We start from the raw sequence: 13,517 nt of genomic DNA on the forward strand, positions 1-13,517 counted from the left end.
ACAGTGAGGACTGTGCATGCCTACTCGGAAATAAATCCTGTTGTGGTCAGTGAGACTTGCAGCACAAGCTTCGGCATACTTTCCTGGGAGTCAGCCCCTTTGAACTCAATGGGACTTACTTCTGAGTAGACACGCCCAGGCTTGGGATGCACCATCTTCTTAGCCATGTCTTCTCAGAAGTAAGTCCCATTGTGCTCAATGGCGCTTACTCCAAGGAAAATGTGTATAGGGTTGCCTGCAGTCCCTGTAAAATGTGCATTGAATTGCAGCAGCAGGGGTGGGCACACTTTCAGCTTTAGGGTTCCTGAACCTATAGAAGAGGGAATGTCAGCAGGTGCAGCTTGTCATCCCACATTCCCCAATCTATACATTTGCTAAAGGTCCAGGATCCTTGAAGCTGAAAGTTTGCCCACCCCTGGTCTATAGCTCATGGCTTTGTTCCCATGAAATAACTGCAGCACTTTGATGTGCAAAACTCTGACAGTATTTATCATTAAGGTTCTGCACATTTTAAGTGTTCTTTTTTCCCCTTGGGGTTGAACTACATCTTAGCTGGTAGCGCACAGAGTTCTTCAATGTGGAAAGTGAAATTTTCTTTTCCCCTTTGAGAAATAAAAGCTGCAGTCCCAAACATACTTGAGTACACTCTGTTGCATTCAGTAGGACTTACTTCTGAGTAAATATGCATAGGAAGAATTGAGTGGAACCACAAGGCTTGCATAGTCCTGCACCAGATGATGAAAACACAGTCAAGTTCAAAAGTCTGGGACTCTCACATTTCTTCAGTCACGCTGTTCACTTCCTACTCCTCATATGGTCTAGCTGAGTATTGGACTCCTGAAGCATTACACTGAAGAAAATAAACATTTGAACATACAATGTTGAGTAAAGTAGATATCCAGTAACATGCCACCATGGCCAAAGAAATCTGAAATATTAACTTTGATGTAGGCAACTCTCCATAATGTAGAAGTCATAAATACAGAAACCACAAAATAAATGGCAACTGAAACATCCAGGTGCCAAAGAGTACACCTGTATCTTTACAGTCTGATCAGCCTATGTGTGTTTACTCAAAGTAAGTTCCTCTGTATTCCATAGGGCTTACTCCCAAGTAAATATACATAAGACTGCAGCTGTGAAGGAGCCAGAATTTTGTCAGGTATGGCTTGTCATGTAAAGTATAGAAAACCTGCACCTGCTGAAATTATATCTTTCACACATTATGGAAGGTACAGGACCCTGTCTTCCTTTGTACCTCGAGAGTTGCCCACCTTTTTTCAGGTTCTGCATTTGTGCTTTTAATTGTAGCATGAAAACTGAATGAGGATGGGCTCCACGAGTCTTTAGCAAGGCAGTTGTTAAATTTGGACCTGGCAATCTTAACTACATGTCTTTAATAAATAATACATTTAACAATTTTTACTAGATACCTGTAATGTTACAAAAATTAAATTAAACTTTGCTTTTGGCACAATACCTTGGGCTGCAATCCTATACCCACTTACCTGGGATTAAGGGTCCAATCCTATCCAACTTTCCAGCACTGGTGTAGCCGCAATGTAGCCCCAAGGTAAGGGAACAAATGGGAACCTTGAGGAGGCCTCTGTGACTGCCTCCCCACCACAGGATGCAATGCATGCCCCATAGGCATGGCTGCACCGGCACCGGAAAATTGGGTAGGATTGGGCCCCCAGTTCCTTGAATTCAATGAGATTTACTTCTGGGTAGACAAATAGGATTGCACTGTTAGTCCTCTTTCCCTGTTGTAACTGCAGGTAAGCTTAACAACAATCAGCTAAGACATTTTTATATTCTTCCCCTGCTCATATTTCGCTCCCTTATACCTATTTAGATCGTAAGCTCTTTAGGGTAGCACCTTCCCCTATTACTCTGTGTAAATTCCTTTGTTGATGCTGTATAAATAATAAGCTATTTGTATTTAGTTGCTTTTATTTGCTAGGGTGATCAGATGTAGAAAAAGGTGGGCCTCCTGCACTTTATTACTTGTGAGAATGGAGAATTTTGATAACTACAGTTTTTCAACCAGGGTAAAAAGTACTATCTGCAGAACTTGTTATCTTCTGCACACTTGTTAAAAGACATAGAATCCCTGACTGCTTCTGCATTTGGTCACCCTCTGTTTTGCACTGAACTTTTAATGTTTTGAGTGTATATCCTGTCCTGCTATAACCCCTGCTAACTGGTTAAGAGGCACTTTTTCAAGTGGGTGCTCCTCTTTTATTTAGCAGGGGGAGAGTAACTGGCCCACCTCACCCCAGCACTGTCTGTTCTAGTGGCTGTCTGCTGGTGTTGCATCTTTTTAGATTGTGAGCCCTTTTGGGACAGGAAGCCATTAAATATTTGATTTTCTCTGTAAACCGCTTTGTGAACTTTTGTTGAAAAGCGGTATATAAATACTGTTGTTGTTATCTTCCCCCAAGGAACTTGGATAAGTGTTTTATTCCCCCCCCCAACAATTCTGTGGGGCAGGTTATGCTGAGAGACAGTGACCTGCTCAAAGATCCACAGACCAATCCTAACAAAGGTTCCAGTGCCAATGGAGCCCCAAATGTTCCCTTACCTTGAGGAGGCCTCCATGATGGCCCCCCAAATGCAGAGCACACCATCTTGGCATAGCTGTTTCAGTGCTGGAAAGTTGGTTAAGATTGGGCAGTAAGTTAATTTTACAGCAAATTGAGATATGAATTTGGGTTTCCCATATTCTCAATACCAGTAATTTAAGTTGCTATTTTTAAAGGCCCTGGTCCTAACAACAGCTTGATCTGTAGAAATAAGCATTATTGTCTGCCCATCTCCAGGGAGTCTTGACTAGTTATTAAGGGCCCACCGCCAATGCCTGCCTTTGTTCTTTGGAAGGGATATGGCCCAACTATAAATTGGCTGTTGCTGGTTGAGTTCCTTCCTCTTACTGGCTGCAGACATGGGTTTCTTTCATTCTCTGTGGGACAACAGCTGCATTCTAACCAACAGCTATTGCCTACCATATTCCCCCACCCCATGCCAGTCTCATGTTTTAGTGTGGTTCGTATTATGAAAATATACACTAAAATAGAGGTGTGAAGTTATACAGCTGCATTTATAGCTTGGTAAAATTTTCTGTTTCCTAGTTCAAATCCTTTCAAACATCTGTGTTTATGATAGAAACAAAGTGCATGATTCAACCAAAATTAAGCATTTTACACTTCATATAATTCAATGGAAGAGAGTGTACTGGAATCATGGAAGACCTGGTGAGGAGGTAGGATGTGGTGTCAGCAGTGGTCCCTTTAAGGGTTAAGTCCTGGGCATTCAACAGAGGGTGTGCTGCACAGCTGCAGCCACTTGAAGGTAATGGGGCCCTCAGGCATAAAATGAAAGGAAAGTTTGGTGTGGGTAGTAGTAGGAGGAGGAAAGCTGGAGACTGAGGAACTAATGGCTAATAGACTACTGGAACTGCTGATGGGTGAATGGAGTTTGGAGACTGCTGGAGACACTGAAGATTGGTGTGTGGCTGCCATGCCCAAGACCTGCTGAGGACCAAGGTGCTGCTGGAGAGGATACACTGTTGCAGAAGACTCTGCTGTGCTTTGGGAGATTGAGCTGGAGTGGAAGAGACTGGATTAATGGACTGAGGAATTGATGGCGAATGGACTGCTGGAACTGCTGATGAACTGATGTGTGAATGGACTTTGGAAGCTGCTGGAGCAGAAACTACTGGAGATACTAAGACTGGTGTTTGGCTGCTGTGTCCAAGACCTGCTGAGGACCAAGGGCTGCTGTAGTGGTGGGAGGCTGCTGGCAGGAAGGAGGACCTCTGTAGGTTAAACAGGTGAGCTACCCTGGTGGTGGGGTCCAGTAGTACCGCAGGGCAGAACCAGGGTCATTCTTGGGTTAAAAAAAGGGTGCTAATTAGTTAAAGGTGGGCATAATTCTCCAGGCAGAGCTTGGATTGGGAATTTGGCAGAACAGGTACCTCTTGGTCAGGTAGCTTTTGGCTCCTTCTGAAGCTGCCTTTTATCCTGCAGCCCCCTTGTTAAGTCCAAATTATGTGAGCCATCCCTTCAGTCCATGTCCATTCAAAGTCCCATCAAGGTCAAATGAAGCTCAGGTATCCATCAGTCTCCATTGGCCTTGATTGATTACAGCTGTGGAGCCAGCCCTGCCCTTCCCAGAGTTGTCAAACAGCTGTCAAAACATGGAATAGCTGTCAACACCACATCATCCACCAGATGATCTTCTGATCTTCCATTACACCTGTCACCCAGGATGGCAAGGCACATCACATTATTGTGAACAAGAATTCACAAGGTAAGAAGTCAGCTGTTCTCTGAAAGGGGGGCATTTCTTGACCATTCAGGATTTGAAAGAGCAATATAGCAGGGAGAGCCAGGAAATGGAACGAGCCATTGTCCAAACATGCTAAAGCATGTGTCAGCTGAAGATGCCTTATCTCTTTTATAGTGTTAGTGAAAGTGTACAGGGAGACCAGGTGGCCACACAATGTATCTCCACCAAGGAAGGAAGGCAGGCCATCAAACGCTGTGTAGTGATTCCCTTAGGAGGTGATCTTTCCACCAGATAAGCCAAAACAATGCAGATGCACAACCAGCATGGCAAGGCAGCTGTGGAGACTTTCTTGGCCTCTGGAAGGCCATGAAAGAGTTTTCAACTTTCTGAACTCTGCAGTCCACTCTATATAGAACCAGAGCACTTTAGGGACCTAGAATTAAAAAAGAGACTTTTAGGGACTTTGTTTCAGTTTAGGGACTTTTAGGGATGGAGTATGAGCCCTGCAGTTGGTCTGTTTCTTATTTTAGCAAAACTCATCTAGCATATATCCCAGTCTTAAATCCTCTTAGTAAGCACCAAACTGAAATCAACAAGCTTACTTCCAAGTAGGTTCAGGACTGGGACTTGGGACTTTAACCTGCCAGTATCACCAAACTGAACCTGACCTTCAGTTGTATGTCTGTGTGTAGGGCTGGAAGTTCAGGGTGGGAGGAAGGGCCAATCTTATGCATTCTCTCCACAGTATACCAGAAAAATTAGAATGACTTAATATTATGAAAAAAGGAAGAATATTTCAGTGTCTTTTTTCTTTTCAAAAAAATGTCAGCTGGGAATGCTACATTTTTAATAATTCATTATTAGTTTTTGGTCATCTTGTTTTATGTCTCAATATTATGCTGAGATTGCTAAGGAGCCTTAGAGTACAATCCTATGCTTGTCTACGCAGAAGTAAGTCCCATTGTCTTTGACAGAGCTTACTCTCAGGAGAGTGTGCATAAGATTGCAGCCTTACAGCCCAATCTGTCACCTGCTGAAGCAGCAGAGGCACAGCAGCTACTGCTGTATCCAGCAGGCACCAGGAAGCCACCAAGAATCTGGGGGGGAGAGACTTTTATCACCTTCTGCCAAGGAAAGCCAGGGCAATGGGTCTCATCTCTGCCAGCTATTTTGCCAGTGCACATATGAGAGCCTCTGCGTTAGGACTTCTGCCCTAACATGGATTTTGAAATCTGGCAGAGCAGGGCCCTGCTAGTCCCACCCTGCTACTACCCTGCTTCTTCCCCCCCCCCTCATTCTGCCCTTCCCCTTCCCCACAGAGGCCACACCACCACCTGCCAGTCTCAGCCCCAGCAGTGCTGCGGCCTCCTCCTGCCGGCACTGGGCCTGATGCCTGACTGGCACAGGCCCAGCACTCCCTACTGTCTGGGTACTGTAAACATTACAGCACCCAGTGCCAGGTACGTATAGGATTGGGCCATCAGGGAATTGTTGCAGCTGCAATGTAGCCCAAGATAAAGGAACAAATATTTCATTACCTGGAGGAAGCCTCCATGACAGACCCCCCACCACCACCACAGGATGCAGCACATACCCTTTTGGCACAGCTGCATCAGTGCTTGGAAAGCTGGATAGGATTGGACCCCTAAATATTTTATTCTTTTTCCCAAAGTGGAGTAGAGCACAAGCTTTATCCTGTCCTGCAAGTTGCCTTGTTAGCAAGCATTATTTTCTTACAACTCCCACGTGGTTGAGGATTTCAAAAAGCCTGATTTTTGTTTCAGCCACAATAAACTTGCCCTGAGATTTACTGGAAATGGCCATGTGACACAGAGCCATAAGAACAGCCCCGCTGGATCAGGCCAAAGGCCCATCTAGTCCAGCTTCCTGTATCTCACAGTGGCCCGCCAGATGCCTCAGGGAGCACACAAGACAACAAAAGACCTGCATCCTGGTACCCTCCATTGCATCTGGCATTCTGAGGTAGCTCACTTCTAAAATGAGGAGGTTGCACATACCCATCACATCTTGTAACCAGTGATGCACTTTTCCTCCAGAAATTTGTCTCATCCTCTCTTAAAGGCATCTAGGCCAGGTGCCATCAGCACTTCCTGTGGCAAGGAGTTCCACAGACCAACTACGTGCTGAGGAAAGAAATATTTTCTTAACTCTCCCAACACTCAATTTTAGTGGATGTCCCCTGGTTCTGGTACACTCAGTTGTAGCTCTGCTAAAGGAGTTTCACACACCCCTCCTGCCCTGGTTCCTCCTCCCCTCCTATGCATGCCTGCTCAGAAGTCCCACTATCATCAATGGGGTTGACTCCTAGAGAAGTTCAGAGAGGACAGTGACCTCAACCTGCTGTACCAACTTGGTTTGAGAATCAATTCTGGGCTAAGGGGGGTCCCTTTTGTTTAACTGTTGGTGGGGGAGCCAAACTGTGAAACTTCTGCAACTTGTGCGTCCTATGAGAGCCTGGAGCCTGTGCCTGTCTACTCAGAAGTAAGTCCCATTCTAGTCAGCGGGACTTACTCCCAGGAAAGGGTGGCTAGGACTGCAGCCCTTGTCCTCTAAACAGCCTTCAGGAGGAGTGGCTGAGCGCTCTGTTCAGATCCCCCCCCTCCCCCCGTTGTCAGCGCAGCGAGCAAAGTCAGCCCGGCTGCAAGTGCAGAAGCAAACATTCCCCGGTTCCAAGGGGCGCAGTGGGCGGGCAGAAGGCGGCGTGGGCTGGCTCGGAGCTCGACTAGCCAGGCCTGTGGGGAGCACAGAGACGAGGGCCTGGCTCGGCTCGCAGGCTGCCACCGCCACCGCCGCATCGAGCGGCTCGGCTCTCTGCTGAGCCTGCCTAGGCTGACAATGAATGTCTGCTGCTAGTGCTGCTCGGAGGGCTGGGGGAGCAGAGCCCCTCCACTGACCGAGATCGGCCCCCCTCGCACAGGTGAGAGCCACGCCGCCCCCTCGAGAGCGCTGGGCGCCCTGCCGCGGCCCGGCACCCTCCCCCTCCCCCGCAGGCACTCCTCCCCCATCACCCCGGTGCTCAAACTTTCCCCTCCCCCACCGAGCAGTCCCCAAACCTGCCCGAGCCTTCTCGGGAGGGGGGAGCCGCTTCCGCAGCTGAGGCCGGCCTCTGTTTCCCGGGGCGGGAGGGGCCGCGAGCTGCCCCCGCCTTCCCCACCCCTCCGCGTGGGAGCTCCCCCTCGCGCTCCCCCAGTTGCCCCCTCCAAGAGCCGACCGGCGAGGGAGAGTGGAGGGAGGTGCGGCCGGCGGCTCGGCCGGCTCCCTCTGGCGAGGCCTCCCTGCAGTCCGCCACTGAGGCGGGGGAAGCCTCCCCTCCCGCTGCCCCTCACTCGCGTCGGGCAGGCTACGTGAGGCGGCTCGCGGCTTCTGCCTCCCCCCCCCCCGGTCTGCGCCTCGCGTGCGCCGGGGGCCGGGCGGTGCGGGCTCCAACTCTCCCTTGCAGGCCCGTCCGAAATTCCGCGGCTCTCCCTGCAGGGGCTTTGTCCTTCCTGCCGCCCAGGGGAGGGCCCGGGGCCAGCCCCTCCAGGAGAAGTTCGAGCGGGGCGCCGGGCTTGGCCTGGAGACCGGCCGTGGGAGCTCCGGCCGAAGTGGGGGAGAAGGGGCCGCTGGGCAGAAAGTGGGCCGCGAGGCGCCTCTGCTGCCGGCTCAGGGACCGTCTTCGTTCTCTGGAGGGGGACTTCATGGCGTTCAGAGCAGAAGAAGGAGCCGGCAAGGCTGGGCAGGGCAATGAAACTTACCAGAGTCTCCCCGGTGGGCAGAAGGGAAAAGTTAAGACTGAGACTCGCTCCAGGAGAATCGGGGGGGGGGGGGTCTGGTGCCCACTCCTGGGCAGGTTTGCTTGGAAGATAGATTACTCTGAGTTTGGGGGAGGGGAAAGGGAGGCTTAGAGCCCTAGCCTAGGCACGTCTACTCAGAAGTAAGTCCCATCATAGTCACTGGGGCTTACTACCAAGTAAGCGTGGGTAGGATTGCAGCCTTCCTCTCAAACCAGTCTGCATAGAGTTGCAGCCTCGGTTTATAACTTTTGCACTGGAGAGAAAGTTGTCAGTGGATGTTTCGGAAGTAGTCGGATTATTACTCCTTTGCTTAGGTTAATGCTTGGCATGAGATGAAAAAGTTAATGTAATGGGTTTGATCTGGTGATAGTTTTGTTCTAGAGAAGTGTTTGTAGAAGGAATGCAGTAAGTTCTCACATGCATGCACTTCTCACACATGGCATCAAGACAAACAATAGCAACATTTAAATACATCAAAAGCAGGAAACCTCTCAAGAAAGTGGTTGGTCTACTCTGTATACAAGAGAAGGTTAAAGAGAGTGTAAAGAAGAACGTAACACCAATATTTTAAAAAGGAATTCAGTAAGATAGAGGAAATTAGAGGTTGATCAGCTTAATGTCTGTTCTGGGTAAACTGGTGGAAAGCATAATTAAAGATTAAATATACTAAGCATATAGAAAAGCAGTCTCCAAACTGGAAACTGCTGTGTCCCAATAAAGCCCTTCCCATCCCAAGCAATGCTTACCATGCTGCTGCGGGACTATGTTTCATTCAAGCTGATCTGGACACAGGTATGCAGAGCGGTATGTGCTGCTTGCACAGGCCTACAAAATTGAGGATCAGAAAAGTTTTTCCAAACTTTATGGTGTTTTGATATGAATTGGGGTGCCAATTCCAAAAATGGCATCCATTTTGCCCTATCACATCTAGTTTTGGAGATATAGTATAGCCTCGTGAATGGTTCAAGCAGCTTCCTCATGAGGTAGCTGCTTGAACCGTTCACTAAAGTGGCTATACTATACTATATCAAAACTAGACATGATAAGGCAAAATGGATGCCATTTTTTGAATCGGCACCCCAAATATACCGAGGAATTGGTGTAACATTTAAGGAAGTAAAATGTGTGTTGGCCTGTGTTATGGGAGGGAGGGATTTTTCCAAACCCCGCACCCGGTCCATAGGCTGGGGTTTGGAGAGCCCTGTTCTAGTTCTTTGAAAGTGTCAAAAGGCATGAGGATAGAAACAATCAAATTGACACTGTATTCTTGCACTTTCAAATAAGTTTTGACTAAGTCCCTCACCAAAAGTTCTTTGAGTAAGCTAAGCAATTGTGGAGAAAGGGGTCAGTTCCTTTTATGGGTTGTAATTGGTTATAGGACAGAAAGCAGACAGGAATAAATAGGCAGTTTTCACAATGGAGGAAAGTAACAAGTGGGGTCCCCAAAGATCTAGTGCTTTTTAACTTTTTAACAAAATCCAATGCAGATTGTGAAGCTTTCCAAAAGAAGTCTCTAAACTGGGTGAACATTTATGTAGTTCATTGTTGATAAGTGATGCACACTGGGCAAAAAAAAAAAACACCCTCTAACTTCACCTATATGCTCATGGGGTCTGAGCTGTCAGTGATGAACCAGGAAAGAGAATCTGGGGTCATCATGGATACCTCAGTTAGAACATTGACCTATTGTGCTACAGCTGTGAAGAAGTCAAATTCCATACTGGGGGTCATTAGGAAACTAATTGAGAGTAACAACGTGGGCCTATATAGGATTTGGGGTAGTGCAATCTACTCAGAAGTAAATTGCAATGTTTTATAGGTCTTACTCCCAGGTAATTGTGTGTACAATTTCAGCCGAAGACAACTAATTTTATAATGCCCTTACACAAATTTGTGATGTGACTATATTTTGAATGTTGTGTACTGATCTGGTAGCCATGCCTCAGAAAGGATACTGTAGAGCAGTGTTTCTCAGATTGTGGGTTGGGACCCACTAGGTGGGTTGCAAACCAATTTCAGGTGGGTCCCCATTCTTTTTAATTTTTTATTTTTAATATATTAGACTTGATGCTACCATGGTTTGTAACTGCTTTTGGGGTAATGTTATAGACCTATACTTTTAACAAGCCACTATGTATATATATTTTTTTAACAATGATAGTAAATAGGATTTACTCCTGGGTAAGCATGGGTAGGATTGCAGCCTAGGATTGTCTGCTTGATGATGCTACTTCCGGTCATGGCATCACTTCTGGTGGGTCCTGACAGATTCTCATTCTAAAAAGTGGGTACTGGTGCTAAATGTGTGAGAACCACTGCTGTAGAGCTTAAAAAGGTGCAAAAGAAAGCAATCAAAGTTATCATATGGCTGGAATGTCTTTCATATGAGGAAAGTCTACAATGTTTGGGACTTTTTTTTAACATGGGGGATTGATACTTAATCAACAGTGCATGGTGTGTGTGGGGGGAGAGAGAGAGAAATTTTCTTCTTCTCTTACAATACCAGAATGAAGGAGTCATCCAGTAATTCAGATGGGCAGGACATTTAGGAGAGACAAAAAGTTTTAGGAGAGACAAAAAGAAGTACTGTATACTTCTTCACACAGTACATAATTAGTCTGTGGAAATCATTGCTGCATATATGATGGCCACTAGCTTGGATGGTTTTATAAGGGGATGAGACAAATTCATGAAAGTCTGGTCTATCAATGACTTGCTTGTCATGATGGTTGTGCTTTATCTCTGGGTTCAGCAACTATATGCGCAGAGAAATATACTTTTCTCTTCTGGTTGTAGGCTTCCCAAGGGTAGCTGGTGGGCCACTCTGTGAAAGAGGATGCTGAACTAGATGGGCCTTTCACCTAATCGTGAATTGTGGCAGTTGTTCCTTCAATGTCCTATACCTTCTGATGTACTTTACGTTTTGCAGTGTTATATAAAGATTATATTGAAGAGGTCCAGTCAAAATTGAAGTCTTGCTTGTGGGAAAGAGGCAGTGCACAGACAGATAAGGCACTCTTTGGGTCAGAGATCCATTATCGGTAGTTTCAGCTGTGCATTACTGCTGGTAGTGTTATACACAGCAAGGCTATACATGAAACCCCAGTTTTCTTATCTGCACAAACAAATAGCAAAATCATTGTCCTAAAGGGTGCCTGTGTATTTGTTCAGTACTAAATCTCACTAAAGTTCCATGAAGTAAGTGTGGACAAAACTGCAACGTCTTCTTTTTATCTGTTTAGATATTAGCACTTTCATAGTGGCTGTCTACTGAAGTGGGTAAGCATCAGGATCCCCCTTCAGCTGTTTCAGAAATAAATCCAGGGTATGTGAATCAAAAGCTGCTAGAATGGGTCTGCAATCCTGTATACACTTTCCTTTAAGCCATTTCTACTCAGTGTTGCATTTATGCAACAGGAATCAAATTTATACACCTGTGGGCTGGGCAGAAATGGGTTGAACTCATTGGGGTTTACTTCTGAGTAGACTTGTGTTGCAAGCTTTCTCCAGGAAGAGTTATAGTACTATGTTTATTGAGTTAACATGCAGAATCTTAACAAAAATGTATTGGCTCACAGTGCTAGGAACAATCCATTGCAGAGAGAGGAACCACAATTTTTTCATGTCAGCTATGACCAATTGTTTAGGCACATCAAGGTTCAGTAGCTAGTTCCACACACCTGAACCAACCAGTTCTGTTTATATATGAAAAGGTATTGCCATTCACATTATGATGCTGTATCATACCTGTGAAGATGCATATTGTTGTGATCTTCTATTCAGCTGATATTGTATACAACTGAACACACTAAATCAGCTGTTCTCAAACTGTTTTTGGTGGTTTGCGAAACTGACAGAGCAGATTAGGCTATGTGTATCAAGGGTTAAACAACCCGCTACTTAGGGGGTTGGGACACTGCTACCCAATCCCCATTATAGTCACAGAGGCATGAATGGCTGATAAAGTGAAACTTTTTTTTTTAGGTGGGTCCAGGGTGATCAGATGTCATAACCACAAAAGAAAACCAGGCACAAAAGAAAACCTACCCAAAATGTAGGACATGACAAAATAAAAGCTAAAAACACTCATACAGGTGGAGCCTATTTATTCACGTGAGTTCTGTTCTGTGACCTGGCAGATTAAGAAAAACGTGTTGTGCTAAATTCCATAGAGTTAAGCAAATACGCTGCAGCCTGACACTTGGGGCTGGAAGGAAACTAAGGCAGCTGTTATCAATCCCCTCCTCCACTCCATACTCAGCCCTCCTGTTGCCAGCTGTCCCCGCTTCTTTCACAGGTGGGATACTGAGCTTTTAAGAGTCCAGTCCTATGCCTTTCTACTCAGAAGTAAGCCCCATTATAGTCAATGGGGCTTACTCCCAGGAAAGTGTGGATCAGATTGTAGCCTAAATCTCATCCTTTGGCTTGCTAGGAAGACTTGCTTGCTGGGCTGTTTTGTTTCTGTAGGCTGGAGCAGGGAGATCCTGCACCATCTCAGTCTGGGGGGGAGGGAATTGGGAAACACTCCCTGGGTTTTTTAAAGCAATCCCCTCTGTTGCTGCCACACCTGCCTGTGTGTGTGTGTGAGAGAGAGAGAGAGATAGCGCGAGAGAGAGAGCGCGCGCGCGAGCACTGCACCTTGCTGCTTGTGCTCTGGCTACAGAGGTTTTCGGGGGTGGGGTCCTTCCCCTCCCCCTCTTCAGCCTTGGCTGGCTCAGGGGCTCCAGGAGTCTTACTGTTCCTTTGCAAGGGGAACCTCTTCCATGGCTCCAGGGCGATTTCCCTGCCTCTTTGCAGAGCCTTTTTGCAGTGTTTTGGGCTGCCTTGAAATGGATCGAGAGGCCAGCGCAAGGCAAAGGTGTGTGCGACTTTCCGTTCCCCCCCACCCCACCCAATTCGAGTTCAGTCAAATCTTCAATTGGATTGAGACAAATCCACAGATAAAAAATTCGTAAATAGGTTGCACCTGTATTGATTTCATGCGGTTAATTTAAACACTACATTACTTATTAAATTTAAAACTAGCTTACATATAATTTAATGATTCTAAGAAGGCTATGGGCTACCTGCAGAGGCCACTCACAGGGAAATGGAGGACATTTCTGTTCTTTTCCAGGGCATGAGGCTAAAAAAGAGGACATATCCTGGAAAAAGAGGTCACCCTGGCATGGGTCCCAGTGCTAAAGAGTTTGAGAATCACTGTACTAGATAGAAAGCTTGTAGTTGGAACAGGATGGGAGGCTACACAATGAAAACCATATGATGTCCCTAATTTCTTTACACTGTAAGAAAATGTGATTTTGGGGGGCTAAAAAATAAACCCTGTTCAGTTCTCTAGCTCATTTCCCTACTACAATGCTTTCAGATCCCTCTTTCTTGCCTTGTAGGACAATCTACTTTGGAACCAGGATATTGGATTGCTGGACTTTTCTG

General features: G+C 46.4%; 1 protein-coding gene across 4 annotated transcripts in view; it reads left to right on the forward strand.

Moving 5' to 3' along the window:
• The first annotated feature begins 7,130 nt into the window (after positions 1 to 7,130).
• NACC1 (nucleus accumbens associated 1) overlaps positions 7,131 to 13,517 on the forward strand; it is a 31,440-nt gene continuing 25,053 nt past the window's right edge. For all 4 annotated transcript variants that reach the window (XM_066616324.1, XM_066616325.1, XM_066616323.1 and 1 more), the window contains exon 1: positions 7,131 to 7,228. The gene's annotated coding sequence lies outside the window, so the exon portion shown is untranslated. The remainder of the gene's footprint in view (positions 7,229 to 13,517) is intronic.

Source organism: Tiliqua scincoides, chromosome 2 (assembly GCF_035046505.1).
Source record: "Tiliqua scincoides isolate rTilSci1 chromosome 2, rTilSci1.hap2, whole genome shotgun sequence".
Classification (NCBI taxonomy): Eukaryota; Metazoa; Chordata; class Lepidosauria; order Squamata; family Scincidae; genus Tiliqua; species Tiliqua scincoides.